Below are 15,744 nucleotides of genomic sequence, written 5' to 3' on the forward strand. Positions count from 1 at the left end.
CTTAGCATTCTATGTCTAGAATGACTCTCGTGGATGCCAATGAACACGGATGTTCACAGAGATCTGGAGTAAGGGGTGAGGGTACGTATTACGAAGCTCTTTTGATCGAACACCTAATCCCGCCCGCCTCGATAGCGGCCTCTACTAATGATTAGGGAAAATCGTCTATACTCGATATATTGAAGGTTATATGCATGCTATGCAACATCCATTAGATTAATCCTAGCATGTGAATTTAGACTAAGTCGGTAAACACGTAGTTTAACATGCATTAATGTCGAGGTAGAAATTTAGGTTGATTGCATGTGAGAGCATACAAACAATAAATAAAGAAATAAATACAATAATTGAAAAGTGCAATAATTACAACGGGTTAATTGATTTACGTCGAAAATATACTTAAAACGGATGGTTTTAGAAAAGAAAGGGAAAATAAATTAACGTACAGATTATTAGTGATAATACGAGTAATAGTTGATTAATACGTAAGCTAATAACTAGGTCAAAGCAATAATGGAAGTTCAGGGGCAGAATTCAACCCGGGACAGGCGCAGCAGTGCTGCGTCCTTTGGAAGAGGCGCAGCAGTTACTGCGTATGTTCCTGAGATGAATTCTGGCTGTGAAGCCGGAAATGAATATCGATAATGTTCATTGGTGATTTAAACGATCGATTAATATATTTGACTCGGATAGAAGTGGTTTAACGGATTATTTACATGTGAATTGGTCGTAAAAGCAATAAAAGACGGACTCAAATTAATTAGAACAAATTAAACGCTAATTACAAGATTAATTATGAATTAAATTGGTTAAAACTAACTAATTAGGTTAAATTAATATTAAACTATTGACAATGATGACGATGAACAGATGAAAATATACCAAAGGTGAATTTCAGAGACTTGATATTGATCAATCGAATCTCTAAAACCCGGATTGATTAAATGACGAAAACCCGCAAATATTAATTACTTGGGATTTAAGTCGGAAATTAAAAAGGTGACGAATTATTAATGAAATGTATGTCAAAATTATTATGTTAAAATTATCGTGTTAATGAAACAAGAACAAGCAAAGACGAAACAAAAAATAACAGATGAAAATAACAGAAGACGAAGGAAGAAGAAGGAGAGCAGGAACTGCGGCAGCCTCAGGAAGAGGCGCAACAGATGCTGCGTCCCTTCGAAGAGGCGCAACAGTTGTTGCGCTCCTTCTCGACGTCTGTCTCCCGTTAATCCGTAAAAAGGGTTTGAACAAAGGTTTTATAAATCGGTTTTGAATATATTTTCGACGTAAACCTTACAATAATGATTACAAAAATAAAGTACAATAATAAAAGATGGGATTTACATCCTCAGACTTACATGTTTGACGAAACAAGATTAACTAAGCTAACGTTTAGTGATGCTCGACTCGAATGTACGACGAAAGTGCCCTCTAAGAGGAAATTAAACAAAGTTGATTAAGTTGATTGATGTGGAGTTGGTCAAATTGGCCAGTGATGTAAAACGAGGCTGGTACTCAGAAGGATCCGAGTTTACGTGGTCGAAAGTTCAAGTACATAGACGCCAAAAAGCAAGAGCGTGGTCTTAGAATGCAAAGGGAGAAGAGAAGGGCGGACACTCGCGTGAGAAATATGAGGAACGAAAGCTCCTATTTATACTAATCACACGGAGGAATTAGGATTTCGGTGAAACTTTGGAAGTAAATCTCGAAAATATTTGAAAATACGCAGAAAGGAGCTGGGGAAGAGGCGCACAAAGAGCTGCGTCTCTTGGAAGAGGCGCAGCACCTGCTGCGCCCTTTCCCCAAGGGTTTCCTCCTGCGGAAGAAAGATTTCCGCGTTTCTATTATGGAATTGCGGTTTGATCTTGATTTCCTTATTATTTATAAAATAATTTCGGGATATAATTTACCAAAGACTAAAAGATTGAAAATATGGAATAGAAATATCCGGAACATTCTAGAATATTCTGACTCGGCATTTTAAACGGTTATTAGAAAATGAAGACGGTTTTTGACCCGGACTCCAAATGTACTCTAATTACTGCCAAAACGACCGTAATGACACCTAGATGACAACTATGAGGTAGACACAAGTGTTTGAGCTATCACTTGACGATAAACTTACGAATTGTCATAAATCGTTCCGTGTACCAAACATGCGGCCCAATCATCACCGAGTGGCTTGCGGGAGGTGCATAAACGAGGTATCTACAGAGCCCCCACTTTGACCGAGGCTTGGACAAGGCGAAAGTCAAAGTATAGCCATCAGGTCAATCGATGATTATAACCTGACGACTATGGCGAGGCGAGGCGGCTCAAGGGGTCTGAGCCAAGGACCTGTCGTCGGGAACATTTTAGAGTCTGTCGACTATCGAGGAGGGTCGTTTAAAGTCCATTAGACTACGTGAGGAGGCTCGCCAGCCATAAGAAGAGACCATACCTGAAATTCCTTGAGATTCCTTACTCTGTCGGACTCCAAGGGGAAGGCAAAACGTAATATTTGAAGGACAACAGGATGTTGGTAGAAACTGCTGGGGGAAATCTGCTTGGGTCAGTCTTCAAACAAATTTTGGCAAAACTCGAGATTGATGTTGAACTCCACGTGTTGAGAGGGACGATTGGCTGTCCGGAACTCTCGCTGGGGGAACATAATTGAGGTTGATCTCCACGTCTTGAGAGGGACGATTGGCTGTCCGGAACTCTCGCTGGGGGAACATAATTGAGGTTGATCTCCACGTCTTGAGAGGGACAATTGGTTGTCCGGAACTCTCGCTGGGGGAACATAATCGAGGCGTGTCAAAACACCTGTCAGAGGGTATTCCCTCATTGTGGCAAGCGAGGTCTTGATAAAGTACCGCGACAGTTCGCAGTTTACTCGAAAATACGGGTCCGGGCGAAGAATAAACATCAAATGGACCAAATATATGATATATGGTGTTGAGGAAGAGGCGCACCAAAGATGGGCCCACAAATAACGAACTTATAACAAATTTTCGAAAATTGACTTGGAGGGGAACGGAGGAAGAGGCGCAGCAAGAGCTGTGTCTCTTGGAAGAGGCATAGCACCTGCTGCGTCCTTTCCTGGATGTGTCCCTGTCTGAGTAAAAACTCGATAAAAAATCGTGTTTTATTCATAATTTTCGAAACATAAATCATTAAATACTATCTCAAATTCCAACCATTTCTCGCCAAAATTTGATCAAAATCTTGCATTTGCCATGACTAATCGAGGTATGTGTATTTTTTGTGCATTAATCTTCTGCATTTGAACAATTTGTACCGACAAATTAGGGTTTCCAACCCTAAAAAATGTCAAAATTTGGGGCTTTTCCCCCAAACGATTTTGCCTTGTAAAATTGACTTTGTAAATGGATAATTGGCAGTATAAGGATCATAACCATGTGTTCATTTTGAATTTTCATTGAGTTTTGAGCGTTTGAGTGAAATTGTGACGGTCTCACAGCTGAACCGTAAATTGCTTCAAAAGTAGCCTTAGGATGCCCATTTGTGATGAAACTTGATATTTGGAATCCTTGTATGATGGGTAAACTTCATACCATTTCAAATTTTTGATTTGTGACGGCTTTTCTAGGACACGTTTCTAGGGCATAATCACCGTTATAACGAAATGCTGTCGAAATTACAACTTGAACCCGTGATTAGGCTTCCATTTAGACTTGACCTGACCCACATTACCACATGAGCGGTCGGGTTTTTGGGAAAATGGCCAAAGATGGCAAGAAAAGAGCGATTTTGGAGCTTTGAAGGCTCGAAAATCCCCTAATTAAGGCTCGTCGTCACTTGACGCGACCTAATTCACTTTAATTTTGCAGGTGATGAGGCTTCTACGTCAGGGAGAGGTCCCATGGACGTGGATATTGTTTTTGACTCTTCTCGTATGCTCGAGGAGGCGTTAGAGGAGGCTTTTGCTGTAGTGGCGGCCGCTGAGGATGAGGTTGTCGATGAGGAGGCTGTTAGGTTCATATACCTATTATTAGACTCCTCTAATAGTGAACTAATTAACTTGTTAATTATTTGTTCTTTAGATCTAGTGCATGCATAACAAAATGAAAGATTTATAAGAAAACAATGTCCCTTACATTGTAAATTTCGGTTTATGGGCACAAGTAAGGTCTCCTACCTTCACTTGTTCTTGAGCTATGATGAGTAATAGGATGATCCTCCAAAGACTTCAAGTATAGAAGTCACTCCTCTTGATTACACCCAAGATTATCCCTTATCCCCACTAAACTATATTTGCTAGATATTTGTTTAGTAGTTTACCTTAAAATTGATTACTAATACTCATATATTACACTAATAATATTAGTAACCTCATTGAACAATTTGAATCAAGATATCTCAAGTTTTTAGTGAAAAACTATGAACAAGAGAGAGAGGTTTTATTTGCATGTTATGGTAGAGGAAAAGAGAAGAATACAATTCTTCTCATATCAATGAATGAGCCGTCCAAGTGCTCTTAAGAGCATCTTTTGGTCTTTTCAATTTTGTCTTATGCAAAAGACTATAAAGTGTAGGTTGTGGGCTAAGATTATTAGGTGTGTCATAAGTTATTGGAGCATCTTTCCAACAACTAATTGACAAAGCCAAAATCAAGCATCCACCCTTATATGGGACGGCACACATGGACTATATTGGTCCATTTTTGTCTTATAATATTTGTCCCACAAATGCTTATAAGTCTTATGTTTAATTATCTTACATAATTAAATATTAATTTGATCATACAACAATTATGACACAAATTAATAAACATATATTCACTCAACTTATTGAGTAATATTATATTATTATATCAACATATAATGGGTCCCATAATAGCTAGTTAGTTAAATTCACAACCTCTTGTAAATGTAAATAACTAATTACCTCTACCTCGAAACTTTTCTAAAACCTCAACTTAATTTAGTGAATTAACATATTAATCCACTAAATATGATCTTATTTAATCACATTTTAATAAGATACATATTTCCTCTCATAAATATAAATTGTTCATTTTTAAGGAATTAATCAACTTGTATCAACATACAATTAATTAACTTTATAGATAAGGGCATCATCCTTTAGGTGTGACCTTAAGGGATCAACTGACCACCACCGTCCCACGACAGTAACGTCAAACTCTAGCAAGCCAATCGTTACCGATTAATGTTGATCAGTTGACTATATAATTGAATCATCCCTTATGTATTCTTTATATGAGATTTAATAATGATATTTAAATCTTGTGATCGCACTATTGTTGAGGACACATTTCCCAACAATCTCCCACTTGTCCTCGACAAGTGTGCGTCACCAATTCTCTTGTCCTATTACAATCTCCCACTCAATGCAAGGTGTCTTGCAGGTCGTACTTCCATTTGATCATATCTTGAGTGGGTTTCTCGATCTGGAGATTAACTGTCTGACCGGAATTATCTATCATAGATACCTTCCGAGCGTGGCCATGCATTTCCAGTTAACTACTCCTCGAGTGGCCTTGAGATTTCAAACAACCCTGACAAGGGGTGGACAGTTCCTATCGCCCTATTCCCTTCGTTCAGCCACAGTCCATCATAACCCAAAATATACCCAGTTTGACCTCATTTACGAAATCGTAGAGTATAAATCAAAGCTAATCAGAAGATGTGCCAACTTGGGCGAATAGTCTCTAGTCAAAAGAATTGACTCATAAGAATACTATAGTAGCTCTTGCAACGACCAGGCTTTATGAATTACCGAACTCTATAAGCGGTCATCGCACTGACGTTGTCCCATACTGATCTGCCTATGTGATCGACTAGTCATCCCATATGACTCTATGGCACTTGAACTTGCCATCAATCGCATCACACTCTAGTCACTTCGAGACGTCACCTCATGTAAGTAACTAGGGACGAATACCATGTCAATCCAGTTCACTTTAATGGGGTTCAATTTGTCTCTACAACCCATTCGGATACGACAAGGTAGCGGGTGAGTTTAATAAAACTCAAACGATAAATGTGATTATCACATATGAACAGTCAATACACTATTACTACTTCATATTTTATAATCTTTAGTGTATTATAACACTAGTTAAAATGCAATACAAGCTTGGCAAGTGGATATACCTGATATCCATATATTCCAACCTTTTTAATTGCTATTTCCTTCCATTCAATGTCATCTCTTAATGACATGAATTTCTCTAAGTATATGTCTAGACTTCATACTAGACCTGAGCTCTTTAACTTGAAAGAAGCTCCCACTGTTATCGCATAACTTGTGATAAAGTCATTTGTAGAGGGATTCACCCTTAATCCCTACGTTGACCATTTTATCACAACTTACTTAGATTCCTTTTGTAGAATTTTCAACGTGCGAAACTAAAACACATTTCTTAGTTTCTTACTCCTTTGTCAATAACATTAGCTTAGGATTTCATCAAATCCTTTTAAGCTTGGAAACTAAAGTTGGTGCAACCCTTCAACACCTTAACTTAGTTTATCATCCAACCATGTGTACAAGTCATCAATTGTACTTTACGGCTTTCACAAGCCCATCTAATGAATTAACTTATTATTGATTCATAATGTACCTAGCATATGGTACATCATAGCACGTGCGTCTGTTGGCATACATAATCGTTCTAATGGCGGAAACATTAGTAATCGATTTCATGTAATCAACAACTTAATGGGTTCAGTGAACGACTATGATTCCATCATAGTAATTCCACTTTCATCATCGTGAATAAGCCATTCAACTTTGTTGTTGTACAACAGATGTGAAATATCTTATCCTCATAAGACTCTCAACTCTATGCCAATATTCTCTCACATAGATTCAAAATCTAGAATACTTTGCATCCCTTTCCATGTCTCCCAATTACTCTTACCAGAAGAGAGCATTGGTATATTATTCTCAATGAGTAATATGTTATCAACATATAAGACATGGAGAAACAATTATAGCTCCCACTTAACTTCATGTATATCATGATTCTTCAATCATGTGAATGAAACAATTCACTATAATCACATGAACGAAAAGTATAATCCTTTAATGCTAGCTTAAGACCATCTTGTGATCACTTAAGATAGCTACGCATAATATGTCAGGATTCTTAGATCTTCATCTAAGGTTTTTTGTTTTAAAGACTTCCTTCTCTAAATTCCCATTTTAGAAAAGCGAATTTATATTTGCCATTCTTCATTATAATGAAATGCGGCAATTCCTAACATAATTTGTCTTGATCAACATCTTTATGTAAATCTTATGCATTTGTGTACTCTAAAGCTCTATTTCCCTTTAAAGAGACCCTCACTTTAAAGTAAATCTACTCATGAGCAACAATTTTCGGATTGTAATGCTTCGGCTCGTATATATAACAAGGTCATTATATATATATATATATATATATATATATATATATATATATATATATATATATATATATATATATATATATATATATATATATATATATATATATATATATATATATAACAAGGTCATGATACTATCACTTTCACAAAGTAATATTTTTTAAACAATAAGACATGTGCGATAGACTCCCACTGAACTATGGTCTCATACTATCTTCATAAATAATAGTTCAATACCAACTCCCACTCTATTAATTCAATTACTTTCACAAAGTAACATTTCAACTATAAGAGGTGTTTGTGACGATACAATCTTCTCCCACTCTATCTCTTAGAAATACATCTATCTTCTTGAGAGATAGTTTTGTGAGACACAAACATATATATTTTAATGGAGTTTAGCTTTCAAAAGGCCATCCTAACATGGCAGCTTGATAATATACGAGTCTTATCCATGTCATCTGTTTGATAGACTCTCTATTCTAGGTATCTCATGGTTGACCATCCAATTAGAATTACTTGTCCGTTTTGGATTGCAAATTCCCAAAATTGAGTTCATCAACTCAAACCGACTCATATTAGTTTGATCTTATGGGTAGTGACGCTAGGTCATAATCCATCTTTAATAAATCAAATTTATTACTTAGATCTTTGCCACTACGATTGGGTCGTAATGCTTAGAACTTTATTCAATTGGTTCTTTACGTCATTTAAGAAACTTCTCAAATCTCTCAAATGTTTCACCTTTTATTTGATTAAGTAAATATACCCTTATCTACTTGAATCATTGGTAAAAGTGACGAATTAGTCATAAATTCCCCTTGCGGTGATGCTCATTAGAACACATACATCGGCATGTATTAGTCTCAACAAATCACTTGCTTGTGTCCCTTTACCACTAAAGGAAGTACAAATTATATTGCAAAGGAGACAAGATTCGCATATTCCATATGATTGAAAATCAAATGGTCTAATAATTCTAGTCGACACTAGCATTTTAATGCGTTTCTCATTTACGTAACCTAATTGAAAAATCAAATGTACAAATCATTTGGATTACTTGTTATGAGTCTTTTGGTGCGTATTATGTAGATATCTTTACATGAGTTGGAACTGTCTAAAACTTGTGTATCATAAAGATAAGTGACATGGCTCACATCCACGTCTATTTTCAATAAAATACAATAATTGTCTTTGAGGACAAAATATAGATCCTTTCATGTCTCACATGGAAATAATGTTTTAGACTAAGTGGGAACATAATAACAATTATGTAAATCATAACTCAAAGCTATTAGCAAAAACAAGTATATAAATTTCTCTTGAAGTGGCGGCTACCCGAGCTCCCTTTCATTATCGCAAATTCATATCACTCTTGTTTAGCTTTTCCACATTTTCAAGTCCCACTTGGAGTAACAAGCCCAACTTTGATATCTTCTAAATGCTTGGGGCAATTTTGCTTCCAATGGCCCATGACATTACAATAATGACATTCCTCATAGGATTTGGCACCCTTCTTGGTCTTGGTCTTGGTAGTCCCACTATCCATTTCCAATTTATAATCAGGTTTGGGTTTCTCGCCCATTTTTGCCTTCCCTTTATCAATACCAAAACTCCTTTCATTTGCAAGGACACTCTTGCTAGAACTCCCACTCAATTTGATATTCCTCATTGTTTCTTCAAACAAGGATTCCTTAGGCTTTGCAAGATTTTCTTCACAAGAATTTATTTTCAAGGTGGTGGGCAATAATATTGGAGTGGGTGGAGTGGAGGTGGTAAAGAAGCAAAAAATTTCATCCTGACCAATGCCAATGCGTAATTCTCTAATCGTTTTATTGTCATAATCGGAGCATTTGTCATCGTATGATTGGAGCCATGTTTCAACGGTGATTGGTGTAGGAGTATTAGATGAATTCATTGCGTATAATTAACTACAAAAACGGAAATGAAGGAAATAATTATCATCTATCGTTTTAATAATACTCGTAAATTTAACTACAAGCATTGCATTTATATAGTGACCTCCACCCAACTACATAAATGATTCCGAGATCCAAGTTCATATCAACTCGGGCACGGTGAGCCGATTCATCCCTTACTAATATAACTCGGTGGATTAACTTTTTAATCGATTCTACTTTTAGAACTCTCGGTCGATAAAAATTACTCTAATTTTCATCTTTAGCCCGGAACACATGCGACTACGGTCAACAATACTTCCGTTGAGCTCAATCCAAATTTCGATGTAATAACATTTTATTACCCAACTTCGCCAACGTAACAAGGTTTGTATTACGGTGAAGCCGGATTAACTCCCTTATGAAATTGGTACTTCATGGGTTTCTACTATTTGGTAAGGCTTTTTTCTCAATTTTTAATATGTTAGAGGTCTTGTCAATTTATTATCTATCACGTTTTAAGTGAACTAAAGCGGTGAACTACGATAATTATAATTGACACGGTCGATGACTCGAAATGATATGCATGTGTTGTTATGGCGATTTGGCAATGCATGTAACATATTAAAAGAAATGCAAAGCAATAAATAAAATTCCTAGTATGGCCTTCCTAAAAATAGAAAATCAAATAATCTATTACATATTCGGAAACCAACTCCATTGGTCCCTTGAATCTTCAAATGGCACGCCTCCCAAGACACCGTCTTCGTCGGATCACCTTTCCGAATGGCACCGTCTTGAAGATGCTCCATAATTACAAATAATAATAAAAATACAAAGCTATTCCTATTATACATTTGTAAAATGGAAAAACTAATAAAAATAAAATAAAAGTGATTCGAGATCACATTAAATTACAACCGAATCAATATTCCCTTTCATTACGGGTAATATTGATTAAACTAAGGCCATACTAAGATAAAATTACATAATTCAAAATTACATAAATAAAAGACATTCAACAATTGAAATATGCAACATTATAATATGTACTTATCATGCAAAATCATGTGCCAAATCGCCCTATTTAACTTATGTCGTACATATAACCCGGTTTCATGGAAATGCGTGATAATAACCTTTTAAAATCACTAATTAACACTTAAATCACATCTAAGCTCAAGTTAATTATCCTAACACATTTTAGGACTCAAAAATTAGTCATCACTAAATTTTTGACAATAATTCAACTTGATTTAATTTTATGCTCATTTTTGACCTTAAAATCACTATTTATATGAAATAAATCCAAATTAAATTATAAAAGTTTCAAAATTTGAATTTTAAATTTTTGAACATTCTAGAATAAATCCATGATACTCATAATGTCAAAAAACATGGTTAAAATTTTCGAATTAATTTTGAGAAAATATAGTTGCATTTTTATCGGTTTTATCTCATAAAATGTATAAAGTATACGAAAATTAAACCAATAATTTTTAAAACTTTAGATCTGATTAGTGGGATATTAATGCAACTTAAAATAATTTTCTCAAGCCATGCAATACGTTTTAGCTAATTTTTGCTAAAATAGTCACTATTTATGCCATTTTTACTTAAAAATCCATAAATCATGCTAAAGATGATATTTAAATCTAGAAATTTACATACTCTCTGTAAATCTTGCATGTGACATCATATTAATATATCATGGCTTAATTCTAAATTTAACTATTTTTAACCATTTTACCTCTTTTAATCCATCTTTATCTCATAAAAATCATAAATCATGCAAAATTAATCAAATTAACTCGTCCTTTTACACACAACTTGTAAAATATGCATGTGAGGTCATATAAATTTTCCAAGGTCAGAAACGAAATTTAACTATTTTTAGCATTTTAATTCCCATTTTAGTCATAAAAATGTAATAAAATGACCAAAAATCCTTAAAATGAGCAATAAATTTCCATGAATCATAAAAATGACCTAAAAACATTTTAGGACCAGAATATATAACATGCATGGTGATTTCGTGGCTTATACTTATAAATCACAAATTTTTAGTTTTATATGTTAACCTTTTAACTCGGAAAAACAATAACCGATTATGCATGCAACATCCTTATGCTCTGATACCACTTGTTAGGTTCATATACCTATTATTAGACTCCTCTAATAGTGAACTAATTAACTTGTTAATTATTTGTTCTTTAGATCTAGTGCATGCATAACAAAATGAAAGATTTATAAGAAAACAATGTCCCTTACATTGTAAATTTCGGTTTATGGGCACAAGTAAGGTCTCCTACCTTCACTTGTTCTTGAGCTATGATGAGTAATAGGATGATCCTCCAAAGACTTCAAGTATAGAAGTCACTCCTCTTGATTGCACCCAAGATTATCCCTTATCCCCACTAAACTATATTTGCTAGATATTTGTTTAGTAGTTTACCTTAAAATTGATTACTAATGCTCATATATTACACTAATAATATTAGTAACCTCATTGAACAATTTGAATCAAGTTATCTCAAGTTTTTAGTGAAAAACTATGAACAAGAGAGGTTTTATTTGCATGTTATGGTAGAGGAAAAGAGAAGAATACAATTCTTCTCATATCAATGAATGAGCCGTCCAAGTGCTCTCTTAAGAGCATCTTTCGGTCTTTTCAATTTTGTCTTATACAAAAGACTATAAAGTGTAGGTTGTGGGCTAAGATTATTAGGTGTGTCATAAGTTGTTGGAGCATCTTTCCAACAACTAATTGACAAAGCCAAAATCAAGCATCCACCCTTATATGGGACGGCACACATGGACTATATTGGTCCATTTTTGTCTTATAATATTTGTCCCACAAATGCTTATAAGTCTTATGTTTAATTATCTTACATGATTAAATATTAATTTGATCATACAACAATTATGACACAAATTAATAAACATATATTCACTCAACTTATTGAGTAATATTATATCATTATATCAACATATAATGGGTCCCATAATAGCTAGTTAGTTAAATTCACAACCTCTTGTAAATGTAAATAACTAATTACCTCTACCTCGAAACTTTTCTAAAACCTCAACTTAATTTAGTGAATTAACATATTAATCCACTAAATATGATCTTATTTAATCACATTTTAATAAGATACATATTTCCTCTCATAAATATAAATTGTTCATTTTTAAGAAATTAATCAACTTGTATCAACATACAATTAATTAACTTTATAGATAAGGGCATCATCCTTTAGGTGTGACCTTAAGGGATCAACTGACCACCACCGTCCCACGACAGTAACGTCAAACTCTAGCAAGCCAATCGTTACCGATTAATGTTGATCAGTTGACTATATAATTGAATCATCCCTTATGTATTCTTTATATGAGATTTAATAATGATATTTAAATCTTGTGATCGCACTATTGTTGAGGACACATTTCCCAACAGAGGCTGTTGAGGAGGAGGCCCCGAGGTGGGCCAATGTTGGATGAGGCAGCCATCAGCTGAGGGGAGCACCCGAGTGGGCTGAGAAATGGGATAGCCGACATCTCATATGGGCAGCGGAGAGTCACCTGTCCTACAGGACGGTGAAGAGCTTGGTAAATTGAATTCATCATTCTTTTATTCACCTTCTTTTATTTTCATTTGTTATCCCTTTCCTCTTTCATTCAAGCTAAAGATAGCTCTCGCTTTGAATCAAAATAGGAGGCCGGGAACATCAGGTCTTTCTCGGGTTACACTACGATGATGGAGGCTTACGGGAAACTGTCGGCGGAGGAGCAGACCGTCATCGAGCGGGGAGCGTTTGGTGCTTTGGTAAGAACGTGGAGGGATATCAAGAGAAGGAAGATTCGGGCTAACCTTTGCCTGATTCGAGCTTTCCTTGATCGGTTCTAGGACACGACCTCGACCTTTCACATGCCTTTTGGCGAGGTTGGGGTCACGTTGGAGGATTACGGCATGATTTCTGGCTTGCCGTGTGGGACCGAGGCTGTGGTGTGGCCGGAGACAACCATGAGAGTGGACTCGGCTGAGGCTAGTAGCTTGATCAGTTGGAACCTGGCGGCGAAAGCTGCTGCGGTTCCCGGGTTGGTGCCGAGTTCCTACATCAGGGATTACTTTGCTGGCAAGGTCCCGAGGATGGTGACGATCGATTGGAGGGAGACGGCTCCTCCTCCCTGTACTGCGGAGCAGAGAGCTCGTTTGTGACTCTGGTGGTTTTTGTCATCGCTCTACCTCGGAGACAAGGGAGAGAGGCTGTCGACGAAGCTTCTTCCCTTCCTTTCTGACCTGAGTGGCCTAGGTCGTTGGGACTGGGTCACTACTGGTTTTGCGGTCCTCATTCGCTACATGAGGGTCATGGTTCATCTGGAGCTGGTGGAGAAGGGGACTTCTCCTGCCACTGTTGGTCCTGGGCTGCTGCTGGAAGTATGAACCTTCACTCCGTATCATGAAAGATCATTTCCTTTTCTCATTGAATCACGAAAGATCGTTATTGATTATCTTGTTTGCAACCATGGATGTACTCCTACATTCCGGGCTTCGCGCCCAAGAGGACGGAGCCAGGGGAGAGAGCTTATCCCGTCGTGAGGGATTGGGTGATGTGTCGCAAAAAGAGTCAGCGTTCTTCTCACGACGTCTGTCGATGGGACGTGAACGCCCTGCAGCTGAGTGGCGTGAGTATCACTTTCCTTTATTTGCTTTCTCATCGCTTCCTTTTAGAACTGATCATAAGAATGACCCTTTGTTTGCTTATCTTAGTGGGTGCCCAGGCCTTGGGCGGACTACACTGGCGTCCCTCCTTTTGTGGCTGAGGTCCTTCGACCTAGGAGCTCGAGCCGGTTGCTGCTGAGGACGTCGATGGGTCCCGTGTGGTACTTGGGCGAGCGTTTGACTCGCCAGTGCTCTCGAGATGCCTTCACGGTCCCCATCGACCCTCCTCGTACGATGTTCAGGGAACCTTCTGATGCTGAGAGGGAGGCTGACTTGGCTGACATCAGTGGCGACGCTCTCCTTCTTCCTGGCGAGGACTACTCGGCGTTCCTCTAGCGGAGGTTGGCGTACTGGCCGGTCGTGGTAAGTACTTAATTTTTCTTTCGATTGGCTTGAAAACAAGATGAACGATCATCGATTAATGGAAACCATTTGAATTTTGCAGGAGGTCGAGGCGGCGGGCGTCGAGCCCTCAACGTACCCTAAGACCCTCGAGTATACTGATGCGGCGGGGATGACGACGATCTCCGAGCTTCGCGACTTTGGCGAGGCGGTGACAGATGCTGGCCTAGACGATTGGCAGCATCTGATCCGGAGGGTAAGTTCCCCAACTTAATTAGCTTTTGTATAAGAATACATTTGTTTAACTTTGTCAAATCATTGAGAATCCTTGTTTATTGAAATGCAGGTAGCGCCATCTCGGTTCATGGCTTTGTGGAGGGTAACCAACCAGCTACGGGCTATTGCAATCGAGGCACTTGCTGGCGGTCGAGGACGTCAGGTATGAACCTTCCGTTTACTTCGCTTTCTAACTTTTTTTATGTTTGAAATGATTGACATGAGCCAATTCTTGTAATTTGCAGACGGAGCGTGACTTGGAGCGAGAGCTAGCGCAGTCCCAAGAGGAGACAGCTCGCCTGCTGAGGGAGCTAGAGGTCCGCGACGCCGAGATCGCTGCTCTCGAGGCGAGAGTTACTGAGCTAGGCGGCGACCGGCAGTAGTTTGTTTTTGTTTTTGTTGCTTTTGTTGGCTATACCACATACACTTTTGCACATTTTTAGGACCTTTATTTTGGACTTTCGGACTTTGTTTCGGGCACGAGCCCCCAGTTTGGTGTACATATTTCTTTTTGGTTGTATATATGACGGCCTGAGTGCCTTTGCTGATGGGTTGTCTTGTTTGTACCTGCAGGTTAGCTTTGAACAGGTTTGGTAGATGACGGTTTATGCCGTCATACTGCCGAAATTTACATAGAAATTGCACATAAAACACATATTTGTACACATGGCCTAAATTAGCGCAAGACAAAGACTCGAAAAAATGCAAAAAATTTGTCGAACATGACCGGACGGTAAGGAGGGTTACCCCCTAAAAAAAATGAAAATGAAAACATATAAGTTTGAAATGTGATATGAAACGGGAGTGAAATGATTCCCCAAAAAGAGAAAATTACAAAGAAATGGATAAGTTTGTAAAAAATAAAATAATTAAATTGGTGAAATGATTCCCCAAAAAAAAGAAAATTAAATAGAAATGGACAAGTGTGCTGAATTGACAAAAATGCCGATCTCGCCTCGAAATACGTGCCCGTGGAATTAGGAAACTCGAAATACGGTAATTAGACGGAATTACCAAAAATAATAACCCATACGAATAGGAAATTATGGTTTAAGGAATTAGGAAAGATCCAACGCGGAAAATCACAGAAATACAGGTGAGGAAGAGGCGCAGTATGATCTGC

Source organism: Silene latifolia, chromosome 10 (assembly GCF_048544455.1).
Source record: "Silene latifolia isolate original U9 population chromosome 10, ASM4854445v1, whole genome shotgun sequence".
NCBI classification, from domain to species: domain Eukaryota; kingdom Viridiplantae; phylum Streptophyta; class Magnoliopsida; order Caryophyllales; family Caryophyllaceae; genus Silene; species Silene latifolia.